Source organism: Schistocerca cancellata, chromosome 2 (genome assembly GCF_023864275.1).
Source record: "Schistocerca cancellata isolate TAMUIC-IGC-003103 chromosome 2, iqSchCanc2.1, whole genome shotgun sequence".
NCBI lineage: Eukaryota > Metazoa > Arthropoda > Insecta > Orthoptera > Acrididae > Schistocerca > Schistocerca cancellata.
Window position 1 is genome coordinate 595,173,559 of NC_064627.1, and position 15,884 is coordinate 595,189,442.

Sequence of the window (15,884 nt, forward strand, 5' to 3'; positions counted from 1 at the left end):
TCATCTAATTGCTCTATCGCTTCTTGTTGTGAGATTTTACCTAACATTTTTCGTTTTTTTTCATTTCTTATAAATTGTGTTAGCTGTCCGATGTCTTTCTCAGTTTTTCTATTCTGATCTGTAGCCTGTGTTGCCATGCTGGTTTTGTGGGTTTCTTCTGTGTGTTGGTTGGTTCTGATCTCTGCCTAGTATGTATATTAAGTGTAGTGAGTGCTCCAATATAAACCAGTAGTTGTAACTCTTCCATAGTTGTGTTTTCATTTATTTTGTTGTGTATGATTGTGTTGATAGCTTTTATTGTTGTTTCGACTTGTGGGTTATTTGGCGGTCTATGCAATAATGGTCTAATGTCTGTATTTGTGTCTTTGTATTCTATATATGTCAGCTGAAATTTCTCTTCTATATCTAACATGTGTGTTACTTAGAGTTCTATTTGTGCTTGTTCTGGTGGCTGTCTTAAGATTTCGTTTTCCTCTCATTGTTTAATTGATGCGTGTTGTTCTTTGTTTGTTTGCTCTGGGATGTTTGAGTCTATTACTGTATTGTCTTCTTCTTCTGATAGCACATTTTTTTGTTCCAGTATTTGTTGTACTTGTTGTTTGATGTTTTCTAATTCTGACTGGGGTATCCTGTTATTTTTGATTATTACACGGATCTGATCAGCTAGCCGTTGTTCTGTTAAAAATTTTAATTCTAGGTATCTGATAATAAATGTTGTGTATACTTGTGATCTGTATCCAGTTGTGTTGGTTCCTAGGTTTGTTGCTTGGTAATAACAGAACATGAGGTGTTGATTAACTTCATATGACCATCTCATCCTCTGTCTTTGTTTACCTTCTAGGGTGGTTGCAGGAAGCATATCCTGCAAAACAACTCTATTTGGATTTAAATCATTTTCCAGTTGGCTAGCAGTGTCGTTACCATTGTGGGTGGGCATAGTGTTCAAACGTCGTCCCCGACCATGACGGCACTTGTCGAAGGCTTCCTTAGTTCTGTCCTGAACCAAGTAATCACACTAAAAGGGGGGTTAGCCCTATTAGTGGTTTGTTCTTTTCGTCGCCTTTTACGACTGGCAGAACATACCGGAGGCCTATTCTTTTCCCGGGCCTCCACGGGGTCTATTATTATTATTATCATCTTCTTTCCTTTCTCAGACCTTAGGTCTGGTTAAAAATGGAAAGTGACACAGACCTTGATCAAGCGTGACTTCCTTTTAACTGTACGGTATATGTTATATTGCATTTAGGAACTTTCGGGTCATTGAACTTGTATCAATAATTATGGATTTATGTAGTTGTATATATAAGTTTGGATGTAGCTTTATTGCATTGATGTACTGGTGGATATTGTGTGGTATGACTCCTGTAGTTGATAGTATAATCGGTATAATGTCAACTTTATCCTGATGCCACATGTCCTTGACTTCCTCAGCCAGTTGGATGTATTTTTCAATTTTTTCTCCTGTTTTCTTTTGTATATTTGTTGTATTGGGTATGGATATTTCGATTAGTTGTGTTAATTTCTTCTTTTTATTGGTGAGTATGATGTCAGGTTTGTTATGTGGTGTTGTTTTATCTGTTATAATGGTTCTGTTCCAGTATAATTTGTATTCATCATTCTCCAGTACATTTTGTGGTGCATACTTGTATGTGGGAACATGTTGTTTTATAAGTTTATGTTGTAAGGCAAGCTGTTGATGTATTATTTTTGCTACATTGTCATGTCTTCTGGGGTATTCTGTATTTGCTAGTATTGTACATCCGCTTGTGATGTGATCTACTGTTTCTATTTGTTGTTTGCAAAGTCTGCATTTATCTGTTGTGGTATTGGGATCTTTAATAATATGCTTGCTGTAATATCTGGTGTTTATTGTTTGATCCTGTATTGCAATCATGAATCCTTCCGTCTCACTGTATATATTGCCTTTTCTTAGCCATGTGTTGGATGCGTCTTGATTGATGTGTGGCTGTGTTAGATGATACAGGTGCTTGCCATGTAGTGTTTTCTTTTTCCAATTTACTTTCTTTGTATCTGTTGATGTTATGTGATCTAAAGGGTTGTAGAAATGGTTATGAAATTGCAATGGTGTAGCCGATGTATTTATATGAGTGATTGCTTTGTGTATTTTGCTAGTTTCTGCTCGTTCTAGAAAGAATTTTCTTAAATTGTCTACCTGTCCATAATGTAGGTTTTTTATATCTATAAATCCCCTTCCACCTTCCTTTCTGCTTAATGTGAATCTTTCTGTTGCTGAATGTATGGATGTATTCTATATATGTGGCATTGTGATCGTGTAAGTGTATTGAGTGCTTCTAGGTTTGTGTCACTCCATTTCACTACTCCAAATGAGTAGGACAATACTGGTATAGCATAAGTATTTATAGCTTTTGTCTTGTTTCTTGCTGTCAATTCTGTTTTCAGTATTTTTGTTAGTCTTTGTCTATATTTTTCTTTTAGTTCTTCTTTAATATTTGTATTATCTATTCCTATTTTTTGTCTGTATCCTAGATATTTATAGGCATCTGTTTTTTCCATCGCTTCTTTGCAGTCGCTGTGGTTATCCAATATGTAATCTTCCTGTTTAGTGTGTTTTCCCTTGACTATGCTATTTTTCTTACATTTGTCTGTTCCAAAAGCCATATTTATATCATTGCTGAATACTTCTGTTATCTTTAGTAATTGGTTGAGTTGTTGATTTGTTGCTGCCAGTAGTTTCAGATGATCCATGTATAGCAAATGTGTGATTTTGTGTGGTTATGTTCCAGTAATATTGTATCCATAATTTGTATTATTTAGCATGTTGGATAGTGGGTTCAGAGCAAGACAGAACCAGAAAGGACTTAATGAGTCTCCTTGGTATATTCCACGCTTAATCTGTATTGGCTGTGGTGTGATGTTATCTGAATTTGTTTGGATATTAAGTGTGGTTTTCCAGTTTTTCATTACTACGTTTAGAAACTGTATCAATTTAGGATCTACTTCGTATATTTCCAATATCTGTAGTAACCATGAGTGGGGTACACTATCAAAGGCTTTTTGGTAATCAATGTATGCGTAGTGTAGGGACCTTTGTTTAGTTTTAGCTTGATATGTCACCTCTGTATCTATTATCAGTTGCTCTTTACATCCTCGTGCTCCTTTGCAGCAGCCTTTTTGTTCTTCATTTATAATTTTGTTCTGTGTTGTATGTGTCATTAATTTCTGTGTAATGACTGAAGTTAATATTTTGTAGATTGTTGGTAGGCATGTTATGGGGTGTTATTTAGCTGGGTTTGCTGTGTCTGCTTGATCTTTAGGTTTCAGATAGGTTATTCCATATGCAAGTGTATCAGGGAATGTGTATGGGTCTGCAATGTAACTGTTAAATGATTTATTAGATGTGAATGTGTTGAGGTGAACTTCTTTAGCCAGTAATTTGCTATTTTATCATTTCCAGGGGCTTTCCAATTGTGTGTAGAATTAATTGCTCGGGTGACTCCATGTTGCAAAATTATCACTTCAGGCATTTGTGGTATCATCTTGTATGTGTCTGTTTCTGCTTGTATCCAACGTGCATGCCTGTTATGTTGTACCGGGTTTGACCATATGTTGCTCCAGAAGTGTTCCATGTCTGTTATGTTTGGTGGATTGTCTATTTTAATGTGTGTGTTATCTATTGTTTGGTAAAATCTCTTTTGGTTTGTGTTGAATGTTTGGTTTTGTTTCCTTCTATTTTCACTTTTTTTGTATGTTCTAAGTCGTTTGGCCAATGCTTGTAATTTCTGCTTTTTTTCATCTAATTGCTCTATTGCTTCTTGTTGTGAGATTTTACCTAACCTTTTTCGTTTTTTGTCTGATATTTCATTTCTTAAAAAGTGTGTTAGCTGTCCGATGTCTTTTCTCAGTTTTTCTATTCTGATCTGTAGCCTGTGTTGCCATGCTGGTTTTGTGGGTTTCTTCTGTGTGTTGGTTTGTTCTGATCTCTGCCTAGTGTGTATATTTAGTGTAGTGAGTGCTCCTACATAAACCAGTAGTTGTAACTCTTCCATAGTTGTATTTTCATTTATTTTGTTGTGTATGATTGTGTTGATAGTTTTTATTGTTGTTTCGACTTGTGGGTTATTTGGCGGTCTATGCAATAATGGTCTAATGTCTGTATTTGTGTCTTTGTATTCTATATATGTCAGCTGAAATTTCTCTTCTATATCTAACACGTGTGTCTCTTCGTGTTCTATTTGTGCTTGTTCTGGTGGCTGTCTTAAGATTTTGTTTTCTTCTGATTGTTTAATTGATGCGTGTTGGTCTTTGTTTGTTTGCTCTGGGATGTTTGAGTCCATTACTGTATTTTCTTCTTCTTCTGATTGCACATTATTTTGTTCCAGTATTTGTTGTACTTGTTGTTTGATGTTTTCTAATTCTGACTGGGGTATCCTGTTATTTTTGATTATTACACGGATCTGATCAGCTAGTCGTTGTTCTGTTAAAAATTTTAATTCTGGGTATCTGGTAATAAATGTTGTGTATACTTGTGATCTGTATCCAGTTGTGTTGGTTCCTAGGTTTGTGGCTTGGTAATAACAGAACATGAGGTGTCGATTAACTTCATCTGACCATCTCATCCTCTGTCTTTGTTTTCCTTCTAGGGTGGTTGCAGGAAGCATATCCTGCAAAACACCTCTATTTTGGTTTAAATCATTTTCCAGTTGGCTAGCAGTGTCGTTACCATTGTGGGCGGGCATAGGGTTCAAGCGTCGTCCCCGACCATGACGGCGCTTGTCCGAGGCTTCTTTAGTTCTGTCCTGAACCAAGTAATCACACTAAAAGGGGGGTTAGCCCTATTAGTGGTTTGTTCTTTTCGTCGCCTTTTACGACTGGCAGAACATACCGGAGGCCTATTCTTTTCCTGGGCCTCCACGGGGTTATTATTATTATTATTTCTTTCTATTCTCAGATGTTATGTCTGGTCAAAAATGGACAGTGACGCAGACCTTGATCAAGCGTGACTTCCTTTTAACTGTACGGTATATGTTATATTGCATTTAGGAACTTTCGGGTCATTGAACATGTATCAATAATTACAGATTTTTGTAGTTGTATATATATGTTTGGATGTAGCTGTATTGCGTTGATGTACTGGTGGATATTGTGTGATATGACTCCTGTAGTTGAGAGTATAATTGGTATAATGTCAACTTTATCCTGATGCCACATGTCCTTGACTTCCTCAGCCAGTTATTATTATTATTATTATTTCTTTCCTTTCTCAGACATTATGTCTGGTTATTATTATTATTATTATTATTATTATTATTATTATTATTTACATTTTTTGGCCTTCATTGGACCACTCTAGCCAACTTTATACAAAGAACTTTTCAGTTCCCTGTCAGCCCAGTACTTCTTCATTCTCTCGGATCTCATCCTTCTTTCTTCATCGGAAAGACTATAGGACTATATTATGATTAACTGATTTTAATGAAACAGTCAAATAACATCTGCAGCTTCATAAGGCTGTCTGTAAATCATGCAATACTACACAGGGAGATGACATTGTTAACAGTTTGTTTGAAAATGAATCAAAGCTCGCAGATGATCAACACTTGGCGCAAATATTGGGGGTTGATCCTCAATGTAAATAAATGTAATGTAATATGGGCAAAAAATATAGAACCTATAACTACCTGTGTGTAGCAAGTTATGGTACAACACCTACATAAATCTTGCTGTGGGAAAGGAAACTGTTAGATTCGTTGGAAGAACCATAAGTGTGTTTGGGATCCCTAACAGGTCAAATCAAAGGAGGCCATTGAAACAATGCAGAAGCAGGTTCCTAGATTAGTTACCAGTGGGTTCAGTCAACATGCAGGTATTAACAGAGATGATTCAGGAACTCAAATGGGAATCCCTGGAGGGGGGCGGGGGGGGGGGGGGGGGAGGGAGTGGGAGGCAGTAGTCTCTTTGAGGAACACTGTTGAGAAAATTCAGAAAACAGGCATTTGATGCTGACTGCAGAACAATTCTACTTCCACCAAAGTACATTTCACATAAAGACCATGAAGATAACAGAAATTAAGCATCTTATAGAGACATATGGACAATTGTTTTTCCCTCGCGCTATTTTCAAATGGAGTAGGAAAGGAAATAACTAGCAGTGTGTAAGGTACCCTCCATCACGTGCTATATGGTGGATTGCTGAGTATGTATGTGGATGTAAATACGTTATGTAAAAGAGGTTTCCTAAAGATGCCTTAAGTAACTAATTAAGAATTATTGTTCAACAGTTTATAATAATTACCAAGTTGGATTATGAAAGAGAGATTCAAAGAAAAGCTTTGCATTTTATTGTGTATTTGTGTAGATGGCATCAAAATGTCACATAAATGTATAGAAACTGCAGTGTTAGATGGTTCAAAAAGTTATTGTGCTTCTTGTCTTTTTTTTTTTTTTTTAATTTATTGAACAGGCTGGTACAATTTCAAGGACTGGTTGAAAAGGAAGTGCTATCAGGGATCCAAACCTACAAAAAGGAAAGGAGAGTGACTGTGACTTATTTTTTTATATAATAGCATATATTGCGATATGGGTTATTACCTCTCTGTGTAATACTGTTCCCGAGTGTGTGGAGTATGTTAATTTAGTGTGCCTGGAAGATTTTGTCCCTTATGTACTGTGTTGGTTCAGTTTAAAGGCAAACTATGATGATTACGAGGTCTATTCAGAAAATTCTTGAACTTTGTCCACAAATTTTTTCTACGCTTACCTTTTACTTATCATGCATGGTCTCCGAAATACTCTCCTCCACAACTGATACACGGCTCCCAACACCATTTCCACTTCTAGAAGCAGTGTTGTATGACTCTTTCTGGTTGTACGAAGTGCCGTCAGCAAATTTTGTTTTATCTCATCTATAGTTGCAAATCTTTGTCCTTTCAAAGGGGTTTTCAAGTTTGTAAATAAAAAAGTCCACAGGGGCCAGGTCTGGAGAGTACACAAGATGAGACAGCACAGTGATTTCACTTTTTGTGCTATAGTCATGCATTAACGGGAATGAACTTGCGGGTGTGTTATCGTGATGCGAGAGCCATGAATTGTCCCTCCACACTTCAGGCCATTTCTTTCTCACAGCATTTGATGGCATGATGTAACTGAAATGTTACACTCTTCTGCAATCTCTCAGACAGTCACTTTTTGACTGCCATGCTCAGTTTTGTTGATGTTCTGGACGTAAGCTTCATCTATAGATGTAGAAGGGTGTCCTGAATGAGGGCCATCTTTAACTTCTGTTTGGCCATTTTTAAACCATGTGAACCATTCATAACACCAAGTATGGCTTAAGCACTCATTATCATAGGCACCCTGCATCATTTAGAGTGTCCCTGTAAAGGTTTTCTTGAATTTCACGCAAAATTTAATGCAGACGTGTTGCTCCTCTAACACTATAATTTCAAAACTCATAAAAAGTGCAACACAGTGTTCTACTCAATACAGCCCTGAACAATAACTAACATATATACAGCAATAAAACTTCTGGCAACTACACACTAATCACAGGCATGTGCAAAGATGTCAACCGCATTTTGCTCCAACACACCAATGGCACTAAATTATGAATGTTCCGAAAGTTTTTGAACAGATCTCGTAAAGCTTCCGGGTATCATATATTGTCTATTATGACAAATCCCTGTATTGGACAGGACAAAGCATAGTGGTTAATATTTTTTTTTTAATTTGTTATGTTTGTTCAAAGGCAAGTGGCCTGATATTCTTACTTTGTATATTCACTTTGCATTTTTTTTGGGGGTAACTATTGATAAAATGGCCAGTGGACCTCCAATCAATATTACAGAAACTGAAGTACATGTTGCTAAGATTAATAATGGAATCCCTTCTCCTGATTTCATATATGAGAAGAGTCATATGTTGAGTTTGGTGGCTTGCATACATGGTAGCTTACATGTGAAATAAAACTGATTGTGACATACGTCACTGAACTCAGTCAAATGCTCCATTCACATTCCTATCCAATTTTTCCATTAACTTGCTTCATTAGGGACAAGAATCATGGTGGGCAGTCCATTTGTAGCCTCGGGTATGGCAGCTGCTTGAGCGTGCTCCCCATTGTTGGTGGCTGGATGCGGACACGATGTTAAATGGATGTGTCAATGACAAAAAACCCTAATGAAGTGCATTAATGGAAACATCAGACAGTAATGCAAATGGAGCATTTGATTGAGTTCTGTGACATATGTCAAAATTACACAAGTAAGGTACCATGTACACAAGCCACCAAAGACAACATATGACTCTTCTCATACGTGAAATCAGGAGGAGGGATTCCCTTAATAACCTTTGTAACATTTACTTCAGTTTCCATAAAATATTGATTGGAGTTCCATTGGCCATTTTATCAATAATTACCCTCAAAAATATATGAAGTAAGAATATCAGGCCACATGCCTAAGAACAAACATAAAATATATAAAAAATTATTAACCACTATGCTTCATCCTGTCTAGTACAGGTATTTATCATAACAGACAAGACAAGATATCTGGAAGATACAATCATCACATTTAGACTTTAAGCTGAACCAGTACAATACTTAAGAAACAAATACCTTCCAGGCACATTAAATTAACATACTCCAAACAATCAGAACAGGATTACACAGAGAGGTAACAACCATACCTCAGTAAATGCTAGCACATTAAAAAAAGTCATAGTTCCTTCCCTTCCCTTTTTGTAGGTTTGGATCCCTGGTGGCACTCCCCTTTCATCCAGTCCTTGAATACGTATTGTACCAGCCTGTTAAATTAAAAAAAAAAAAAAAAAAATCCCAGATCGCACCTGCAACAGGGCAGTATTAGACACCAGCAACACACAACACATAAACATATGTGCTTCTATGAACAATGACAGGGCACAATACTAGTTTGTGATTACTAGTTAGTGTCAATATCCACACATGACCTGCTCGTACATCAAGGCACACAACCTTATTCTTGGTCATTAATAAGCACCCTCAAAACCAGTCTGCCATGGGGTAAATAATTCAAGTCCCACAAGAAACAAATCAGTCATCCATAAGCAGCACAATGTAGATGAATGAACAGAATACAGGTCAGGTGATAATGTTGTCTGAATGCAGTACCTCAGTGACACTGCATCATCCAGAAGCAATCTTTGTATCCAGCCGGCAGGTCATACTGTTGTCCAACATTCCGGTACACCACTTCCTCATGCACAACATAACTCCAGCACTCTGCTGCACCTGCTGCTCACGTCCTCCTCATACCACTCTTCTCCCTCTAATGTTCCATGACCCTACAAGAGGTTGCCTCACTGCCGACGGAAAGCATAAGCAACCTAGGTGGCCAGTGCCAATGTAACCACATTATGCAGTACATGGCACAGTTTAATGTATAGTTTAGTATCTTTTCATCTGCTACACATTCAGTTTACTGCTAATAAATGAAGTCTTTATAAACAACATATTATTTAGCTTTCACTTACTCTCTAACTCATTAAATTGGTAACTTCTGATTCCAATCAAAATTAATAAATTAAACTCGATGGTAAAAGTATTAAAAATTTTTTGGAGGAAAATTTGCTTTTATTTTACCATGCTCAGAAATTCACATCTGCAGCCAGGGTCAGTTAAAAGTGCAAGCAACACGAGCCACCACTTGGAGTGTCAAGCTGAGAGGTGTGACACAGGTGCCACAACCATAAGATTTCTGTACAGGACGTATCACAACTAGTAGTGTCTGATTGGAGTGTCAAGCTGAGAGCAGCACCAGAAACATACAAATACATGATTTTTATATAGTGCATATCATAATTAATAGCAAAAACTGATACAGGTGCAAGTGCACATTAGGGAGAAATGGGGCAGGCGGCAATTGATAAGTTGCTTGTGTGGGAAAGTGTTCTCAAACCAGCCCTGTCTGAAGCTCTGAAAATTCTCAGATCTTGAATTTCGAATATAATCAGATTTGTAATACAATCAGACAGGAAATACTAGAATTTATTGACTGTTCTGGAGCCATTGTCTTAAATTTATGTTATGCAGAGAAGTAAAGCTACTCTGTCAACCATTTCACATACGGCATGCATAAAAATTTTCACTCCAGTCAAATAACTGGGAATGGAGTTCACTAAATAGTTTTAACTATAAGGATACCTTTCCAAACATACAATAATAATTTGCAGAAAATTGATAGGGTGATATACCTTTGCTTTACTTCAAAGGGAATGCCAGTCCAAAATGTCTGAAGTGTCACTTGTAACAATATAGTGTGTGCAACCTATTAAGAATAAAGCCAACTGAAACTGAATGTAGGGGGCCAAAACAACATAGTACTAAACTGAAGTATCAGGATCAGTGGCCAAACCAGTACCAAAAAGAAAACTAAAGCTAATAATAAGGTAAAAGTAGTATTGGTATTACAATCAAGTTTATTGGATTAAGTATTGCTAGTAGTTGTTCATTAAGTGAAGTCAAGGTAGCAGCAGTAATGGTATGACTTTCTAGTGGTAGTAGTAGTAGTAGCAGTAGTAGTAGTAGTAGTAGTAGTAGTAGTACTACTACCACTACTACTACTACTAGTGTAATATCTACAGCCCTTTTTCTGAGCAACTTACAATTTTGAGCCTGGAATTTGTACACCAAACTGCATCTGAAAAAAGAAAAAAAAAATGTATAAATCAAGTCTTGGTTGCGTGTGAAAACTGACCAACTGTTATCAATAATTCATCCTGTGAGTTTGACTTGTGGAATACCAAACTTTTTAAAGGACACTGTTTGGTTTCCAGAGCTATTAAAGTTTCCTAACCACGGAATAATCATTTGAGTAACATTGGATGTAATGTATGATGGAAAACATTCTGTCTTATCCCCTATATTATACAGTAATGAACTAGGTAATGTGACTGCAACTTACTGTAGATTCATGTTTGATGTAACAAATATGTGTGTGTTAAACTTCCAAAAGTGTTAATAATAACAACTGTAATTTATTATGAGCTGTTGTATGAAAAATAAATACAAAAAACTAAGAACTGCATCAAAATGTTAAAGAAGTGGCTGTAGAATTAAAAGAAATATAGCACAATTAATATGAAAAATACTGTAAATTTAGATTAAAACTGAATGAAGAATGGAAATATACCAAACTGGGAATGTCACATTAACCTCTTTATTAACTGTAAGTTTAACTCCAGCAGTTCATATTCATTCTCTAGAAATAGGCCAACAGTGAATCATAAGTGAGTGGCGGTTGTACATCTGTCATCTGGGCACTGTCAGATATGGGTAAGTTTGGGTCACTGATTAATGTGTCTTCAGTAAACAGTGCAGTTTTTTAATATTTTATTGTATTTCATAGATCATTTGTGAAAGTTTAAACAGGTGGGCTCTACAGAACATGATGGGGGAAAGGGTGTTTCATGTCTTTAATGCAGCTACTTAAGTGGTTTAAATTATTTGTCATAACAAATAGTTAATTATACTGTTTTACATTCTGTTCAATCTCACTCGTTTTATTATTCTGTAAATTAGGCATCTTTGATATAGTATCAGAACTGAGTGTGCTATAAATGACTGTCTTTTGTGATGTTGAAATATGAGCTTTTAATATTTACTAATATATGAGCCAAAGTATAAAATGAAACTGATGTTCATGTGAATATGCATCATAATGCACTAGGCACAACACACAAGTCAAAGCACTTTTTTCTTATTTTCTTATGATGCATTTAATAGTGCTTTCTACAAATTAGATGCACTGTGGTCTCCCCCTTATTTCTAAACTAATACTACTACCACTAGTCAGAATTAATAAATCACATTTTTGTTAGTAAGTGTCTTGATAACATGAATAAGGTTTTAATAATTGTTAGCATAGTTGTAGCCACAGCAGGAAAACAGTGTACCACTTCAGTCATAAGTATTGATTTGTATGTTGCAGAGGTGCCGCAGTGTAGACCAAATTCATTGCCTAGTGACAAGACAAACAGTACCAGTGGTGGAAGAATACCTTGCCCAGTGAGTGCTCGATCGTCACTAAAAATGCGTTCTGCAATAAAAACTGAAAAGTGATCCAGTGGAAACTTCCCATCAGTGCCTTTTAGTATCCACACCTAATCATATGTCACAACTTAAAGAACAGAAATAAGATTCAAAACAGCTGAATATTATTAGTAAATACAGATTATTCATTTTGAGTGCTTAGCATAGTATTTTTCAAACACGTGCAAAATACAGCCTTAGTGATGTAACTGAAAATTTAGTCCTGATGTATGATTATACAAGAAAAAGATTTCAAATAAGCGGTAATGTGTATATAGTGTATTCACAATTGATACTGAACTGATGACAAACAGCAAAGTCTGTATATTTTGTTAACAGTCAAATATTGTTTTTATGTACTAGTATGTTCTATGGTCAATCTGAAGACTGGTGTGATGCAGCTGTCCATATTCCTCTCGAGTGTTTATGCTCCTCCCCCTCACCAAATTAACTACTCCTTGATGACTCAAGAAGTGTCCTACCAATCAGTCCCTATTTTGGACTCTATTCAGTCGTCTTCATTAGTTACTCAATCTTTCCATTTAATTTTCAACATTCTCCTGTAACATTTCAAAGGCATCTGCACAGTTTATTGTTGACACTTCACTTCCTTGCAAGGGTACACTCCATACAAATACTTTCAGAAAAGTCTTTCCCACCCTTTACATTACATACTAACATTTCTGCATTTTGTATTGCATTAACATTTATTAGCATACATAGTATAACTACAATTGTGAGTTCTAAAAGACTGAAGCATTTTCTCATTATATAACTGATCATATTTAAGCACTCATATTAATGTAAAAGTAGTTGTATATATAGAAGTGTAAAAGTTACTATATAAAATAAAGTGTTGCTGTAGAGCAAGGATAACCTTGTTTCTTAGATTCCAAAATCTCGTATAAATAGCTGACTGTAAGACTACTGTTTGCCACATAATATCTGGATAGACCACATATCCAGATAAAATTGTATAATTGCATAATAAAATTCATATAAAAGAAATGAAATGTATGTATCTAATGCAAAAACTGAATTTCATAGGAAACGCTGAAAGACATAATCAGTCTTAAATGATGATGATGATGACAAGTATTGTAATGAATTGGGCTAAATAATTCAGTTTTAAGAATATTATGTTTGTTTACCAGTTTATAGAGTATTTACAAAACATGTGATAGTAGTGGTTTTACATGTGTTTAACCATGAAAGGGGAAACAATACTAACTTGTCATATGTAATGATATTTTATGATGAAGAAGGTTTACATTTATTTCAGATATAATTTTACCAGCAATATGCCATTTTCAGTCACAATGTTTTATTTTTCTGATTAAGTCCAATGTATTTTGAAGCTATCTCCTCATTTCTAAGAATGTCTTTAGTTTATTACTTCCATGCAGCTATAAAATGTTTGTTTTACACATTAGTGAAAAAATTCAGTATTATGAAAATAGAGGAGGCATAAAGTTGCAGACAGGTGCAACAAAAAGACAGCTATACAACAAAAAGACTGCCAAAAGACTTTAGGTAGAAAACATACGTGCATTCACACAAACCAAGCTCACACAGAGATGACCACTGTCTCTGGCCACTGAGACTGGACTGTGTACAGCACCTGATGGAAGAAGCAATCTGTGAAAGTGATAAATTTAAACTAGGTGAACAGAAGTTACATTTGTTCAGTTTGAGCAGGCTAGGGCAAGGAGTTTGGCAACTGTCTCTGGCATACTGCTTGAATTTTTGCCTGCAATGACCTGATTGGCTAACTTCTTTGCTAATTAAACCAGAATGGTACAACATATCAAATTTTTTGTTAACAGTTATTTGTCAGCACAATGTAACCTGCAACATCCTTACCAGCTTTTCAGACTGTTTCTGACCACCCACTTTCGGATGCAGACTGAGTGATGTGCAATGCATCTGTCATTCTCATGTATGGAGGCTAGAACCTCTCTCCTGTTCCACAGGACGATTTATCCAGGTCTTGTCATACAGCTCAAAGAATAACACAGACTTCATAATAGTGAGAGGAGCACCTATCATATCTATGTGGGTGATGGCAACAAAGAGAACAGAGGACATAAAATGATCAGCAAAGCAGTATACAGAGAAGGAGAGCCACTGACATAAAACAAATATGAAACTACAAAACAATAACGGTATAAATGTTGTTTTCTTGACAGAGAGTTATGGAAGTCAGATGATTTACTAGAGACTACACAACATTAAACAAAGTATAGCATTTCAAAATATAGAAATTAAATGAAGAATTCAGATAAAGAAATACACTCCTGGAAATGGAAAAAAGAACACATTGACACCGGTGTGTCAGACCCACCATACTTGCTCCGGACACTGCGAGAGGGCTGTACAAGCAATGATCACACGCACGGCACAGCGGACACACCAGGAACCGCGGTGTTGGCCGTCGAATGGCGCTAGCTGCGCAGCATTTGTGCACCGCCGCCGTCAGTGTCAGCCAGTTTGCCGTGGCATACGGAGCTCCATCGCAGTCTTTAACACTGGTAGCATGCCGCGACAGCGTGGACGTGAACCGTATGTGCAGTTGACGGACTTTGAGCGAGGGCGTATAGTGGGCATGCGGGAGGCCGGGTGGACGTACCGCCGAATTGCTAACACGTGGGGCGTGAGGTCTCCACAGTACATCGATGTTGTCGCCAGTGGTCGGCGGAAGGTGCACGTGCCCGTCGACCTGGGACCGGACCGCAGCGACGCACGGATGCACGCCAAGACCGTAGGATCCTACGCAGTGCCGTAGGGGACCGCATCGTCACTTCCCAGCAAATTAGGGACACTGTTGCTCCTGGGGTATCAGCGAGGACCATTCGCAACCGTCTCCATGAAGCTAGGCTACGGTCCTGCACACCGTTAGGCCGTCTTCCGCTCACGCCCCAACATCGTGCTACCCGCCTCCAGTGGTGTCGCGACAGGCATGAATGGAGGGACGAATGGAGACGTGTCGTCTTCAGCGATGAGAGTTGCTTCTGCCTTGGTGCCAATGATGGTCGTATGCGTGTTTGGCGCCGTGCAGGTGAGCGCCACAATCAGGACTGCATACGACCGAGGCACACAGGGCCAACACCCGGCATCATGGTGTGGGGAGCGATCTCCTACACTGGCCGTACACCACTGGTGATCGTCGAGGGGACACTGAATAGTGCACGGTACATCCAAACCGTCATCGAACCCATCGTTCTACCATTCCTAGACCGGCAAGGGAACTTGCTGTTCCAACAGGACAATGCACGTCTGCATGTATCCCGTGCCACCCAACGTGCTCTAGAAGGTGTAAGTCAACTACCCTGGCCAGCAAGATCTCCAGATCTGTCCCCCATTGAGCATGTTTGGGACTGGATGAAGCGTCGTCTCACGCGGTCTGCACGTCCAGCACGAACGCTGGTCCAACTGAGGCGCCAGGTGGAAATGGCATGGCAAGCCGTTCCACAGGACTACATCCAGCATCTCTATGATCGTCTCCATGGGAGAATAGCAGCCTGCATTGCTGCGAAAGGTGGATATACACTGTACTAGTGCCGACGTTGTGCATGCTCTGTTGCCTGTGTCTATGTGCCTGTGGTTCTGTCAGTGTGATCATGTGATGTATCTGACCCCAGGAATGTGTCAATAAAGTTTCCCCTTCCTGGGACAATGAATTCACGGTGTTCTTATTTCAATTTCCAGGAGTGTACAATGTAATTTTATGTAAGTTACTACCAACGGGATATATTTAGCGCAATGTATCTGCAACATTAGCAAATCAATAAAATGTGTTCTGTGCATCTGCAAATGTCACAAATAATATTATCTG